At 44.1% G+C, this 4,833-nt stretch overlaps 1 pseudogene; it reads left to right on the plus strand.

The window, feature by feature from the left end:
- The first annotated feature begins 1,539 nt into the window (after positions 1–1,539).
- On the plus strand, positions 1,540–4,057 carry LOC118016263 (annotated as a pseudogene).
- The last annotated feature ends 776 nt before the right edge of the window (positions 4,058–4,833 follow it).

Raw genomic sequence — 4,833 nt, forward strand, 5'->3', positions numbered from 1 at the left:
ATTTATCGCATATAGGATATGTAAGGATAGCAGTGGACTTACATCTATGTAAGGTACTATGGATCACAACCAAAAGGCGGTTTTAACAGCATTCTGAAAAAGCATATAGATTATATAATAAATGGTTCTGACATGATATGTTTGAATTTAAAATAAATATGGAGCTAACATAGTTCATGGCAGCTACATAAATTGTATAGTTTTAGGTTGATGTTAAGTCCCTTACCATCTCACCAGTATAACTTTTGACAAAGTCTATGGAATTCATTCAGAGGATAGAGAATTAATCTTTGGAAAATTTGAATAATATAATGAGTCTATAGGAAAAATATTTAGCTTTTAAATTGTCTTAAGTTAGATGTTTATCTATTTATACTTGCTTAGGCTTTTTTTTTTAATTAATGTCCTTTCCTTTTTCCATTTAACTTCTTCACTATAAGAAATGACCACTCTGCCCACTCCCTCTCCCCACACAAAAAAGGCTATTTCCACCTGTACCCATTTTTAATTGAATCTGTTATTGACTTAACCTGCACTTACGTGATTTCTCTTTTGTGTTTTATTCAGTCATTATCAAAGGAATGATTTAAAGATGCAGGTTTTACTGAACTATGTAAGGATGAGTGTTTTATGTAAAGGGCAGCAATCTTTGTATTTCAGGCTCCTTTTATTATACTAAAATTCAGGATCTGTTATTTAAATGAAGTTGAAAGACAACCTATTCACCAGCTGGTAATTATAGACTGTGAATTTGGAGTTCTTGTGGCTTGATCTCATTGTACACCGTTTGAATAGAATATATCAAATGAAATGTGGGGAAATGCAAAAGAAATAAAATTGCATACACAATTAAAATACAAAGATGATGTTTGCATCTTTTGATTTCTCAGAACCTATCATGTTTCTTCAATACAAATGTATTGAAGAATTTGTTCAAAGTATTTAGTAGTATACAAATGATTTAGTGAATCAGAATAAAGGCAATGTTCTCCTCCAAGATACTCTCACCAACTTCATAAAAGGAAATTTCAACTCTTATAGAACTCAATAATAAAGTATTGTTTCAACTATATAGCTTTAGATTATGTACAGTTTCTTGGTGAGTGTAACCAGTGCTTTTCTCTGCATTATGAAGCCAGGAGTAGGGGTGGGTAATGGTATTAAAATCCCTTTATGTTTTACAAAATGTTATTACATACATTTATCAACCATCTTATGTGGGTGTCTGGACAAGTATTATTAGTTCTCTGACTCCCAGTTAAAATTTCTTGCACACACTAGATTACCAATCTTTTGCTGTGGTAGAATCATTGGAATTATCAAATGGTCTGTAAATATAGGCCTATTTGCCTCCGTAGTTTGTGATTAAAAATACTTCAAAGGGAAAACAGAAAAAATTATGCTACTCAGCTGCCAGATATATTTTTGAAAAAATAGTATATACAGTGATCAGGTGAATGTTTTTAATATTAACCCAGTTTCTGATTATGCAAGGTCTGTCTGAGAAGGAAAACAACTGTTGTCATTTTCCAAGACAGGATGTGGGAAGATAAGTTGCCACATAGATGTTCCCACAAAGAAATTAACTGGATAAAGCATGAAAGGAAAGAGAAGAGACACAAGGTTAGTGGATTCTTTAGAGTTAATGGGTAAGAGCTGGAGTAAATTCTCCTTCAGAGTTCAAACTAAAGCATTCCAAGAGAGTGAGGCAAGACCACCACTTTCTCAGAGCATTTAAGAAGGTCAGAGGCAAGATGATGGAAATGATGATGGGAAGGAGTGTGAGACAAGTGTACTTGTGTTTGGGGACATTAATAGAGCAGGACCTTTGGAGTCACATTGACTTCGGTTTAAATCCTCGACCCGCCACTTTTCAGTGATGTGAATGTCAGAGCAGGTCAGTTTTCAACCAAAGCCAAATCAAACCAAACATAAAATTCTAAAGTGATATACCAGGGCAATATGAAGTTTTCAAGGGAAATATTTACAAACAACTTCAGGGTTCTCGAAAGTCCCCAAGGACATAAACACATTGAGAGAGAGGACAGAGAGAGGATACACGAGGGCTCTTTCTTTGGAGAGAGTTGTGTGTGTTCTGTGAGTCTCTGTCACCTCAAAGCAGAGGTACAAGTATACCTGTCCCCAACCTCAATTCTATTGAAACAGGCTTCTGTGGGACCCGTTGGAGTGCTTGGTATGTATTTCCTATATATTTTTTTTAATTTTTATTTTTTTAAAGATTTTATTTATTTATTTGAGACAGAGAGAATGAGATAGAGAGAGCATGAGAGGGAGGAGGGTCAGAGGGAGAAGCAGACTCCCTGCCGAGCAGGGAGCCTGATGCGGGACTCGATCCGGAAACTCCAGGATCATGACCTGAGCCAAAGGCAGTCGCTTAACCAACTGAGCCACCCAGGTGCCCCTATTTCCTATAATTGTAGGGGAGTAACACGATAGACTCTTATTGAGGACTATAATGGCAAGAGGCTGTAGCTATCAGCTTGAGACAGGAGAAAGAGACTGAGAGATACTTAGAGTGATGAGTAATGCCAGGGACAAGAAGGCAGAAGTACCAGTAATCAGATGTGTGTGACTTGGAGAACAGAGCCATTCCGAAGTCATTTAAAACACTGACCAAGAGAACACAAAGAGGGATGATGGGACCCGAAGAGAGAAATCCTGAGTAGATAAGTTGCCAAAGGCCAGGGTTTGAAGGATGGGTGGCAATCCAAAGAAAATCCTTACTCACATGCAGCAGTGTCTCAGCTGTTTGGGGCAAGGTGGGGATGTGATTCTGAGTAACATGTGAAGGTGATCAGGGAGGAAAGCACTCTGCTCTGAGCACCTGCCAGGGGAAGGGGTTATCAAGCCTCCCCAAAGCGATGTGTTGTTTAACAAGAGCTGTCCTCTGCTTTTATCCGTCTCCCGCAACATGCCCCATTGTGTACCCCACTCAGGAAAGAGACAAGTTTCTTTTTCCTGAGATTTTTAAAGTCATATGTGTATGTAACCAGTGGGCTGCCCTTTACTCTTTGCCGGCACCAGAAGAGTGAAGACCAGCGCGCGGAGTTGAGGCACCTGTACCCCGCGCACGAGAGGCAGCCCTGGGCCCTGAGTGGGCGTGTCCACACCAGAAGCGCGCTCCCAGGCACAGCTCCGCCCCCGGGAGGCCGGGGCAGCGCAGCCGCCCTCCTTGTGCACTTGGTGCTGCGCTGGTCGGGGCGTTCCGCCGGCCGCGCAGCCTGGACTGGAGGTGAGCCGCGGAGCGCTCGCTGCCACAGTCTTGGGCTTCAGAAGAAAAATTCTCCAAAGGATTTTGCGGCAGTAGCTGGGCCCCTCAGGGCCAGACACTTACTAATCTTGAGCAAAACAGGGAACAGTGTTTACTTTAACCCCATGCACCTTCCAGAAAGCCCCACCTTGCCTCTCCAGATCAACAAGTACGCGCTGGTTGGTGATGTCTCCTCGCGGCAGTGACATCACGTGTGTGGGCAGCTGTTTACCCACCGTCTCTCCTGGTGCTCAGCAGCTTCGGCCCCCACAGCATGCACGTGAAGCTCGTGGCCACCACGTGCCAGACGCGGTTCCCCTCCATCAGCGTGCACAAACATTGCCTTCTCAGCAGCTACAACTCCACTCCCGGGAGTTGGGTTCCCACCATCACAGCATCAAAGTCATTCCTGTGGGTGCAAGTTGTGGGATAAGGAACGGTCTCCAGGAGAAATGCCCCAACACGAGCCCCCGGCAGGACGTCGGTGATCTGCCGGCTACTGGCACAGGACTTTCGGAGAGTGAGGCGGAGCTCGAAGGTGAGCACGTGACTGGGTGGCCCGGGGCTGTTGCCATAGTGGCTGAGCACCAGGCGGCGCCCAGAGATCCCATCTCGGGGGGCGCTGCAGCTCACCGAGATCCAGGAGAGTGGCAGTTTCTGCACAAGAGGTTGGAGGAACACCAGGCCCCCCTCAGCCAAGGAAGAGAAGCTGCAGCCGCAGCTTCTCTAAGGCCCAGAGGCAGGACCAGCAGGCCCAGAACGGTCCAGTGCAAGCACGAATGGTGAGAGGCCCTCGAAAGGAAGAGCCTGGTTGACATGAAGGGCATGGGCAGAGGCCGACGGGACAGTGATGCCCAGGATCCTGGGGGGCCGCCCAGGAAGCAGAGGGGACTGGCCAGCAGTAGTGGGAGGAGGAGGAGGGAAAGCCAGAGGAAGGGGGCAGGTGTGCAATTGGATATTTCTGGCAGTTGGCAGGTGAGGAGCCTGATGAGAAATTGGTCCTAAAGATGGCCAAGAGGAGGGAGCCCGCCTAGAAGCATCTGGTAAAGTGGAGGCCTCCAAAGACCATTACTAAGAGCATTTTTACACTTTTGTGAGGTTTTTTGTTTTGTGTGTTTTTTGGTTTTTGGTTTTTTTTTTTTTTGCTTTAATCGGTGTCTTTCTATTAGGTGACAGTGCACTTGCTAGTGGGAGGTAAAATGACAGATATGTAGGCAAAGTTAGGGGAGCGCAGTCAGGCATGGGTCCTAATGGCTCTCTATTCACCCAGTGAATTCTTCTGGATGGGACCAATGAAAAAGATAACTTTCCAGGTGCATTTAACCATGGGACCTAGAATGATCATTATGGGTATTTAAGTTATCAGCTAACTAAGTGACTCCAAAAGTCAACTGGATCTTAGGATTTAAATCCTGTAGCCCAAACTAGAATCTCTACCAACCAGGGGCTTGTTTTTTGCTCCCATAGAACTTTATAAAATTGAATTTCAGGGTCATGCTTAGTGTTCTATAGACGGATTTTACTGTAGTTACAAAGTAAATAAGAAATATAATAGAAAATTC

This window comes from Mirounga leonina, unplaced genomic scaffold (assembly GCF_011800145.1).
Source record: "Mirounga leonina isolate KUSES-001 unplaced genomic scaffold, KU_Mleo_1.0 Mir_166, whole genome shotgun sequence".
Lineage (NCBI taxonomy): Eukaryota > Metazoa > Chordata > Mammalia > Carnivora > Phocidae > Mirounga > Mirounga leonina.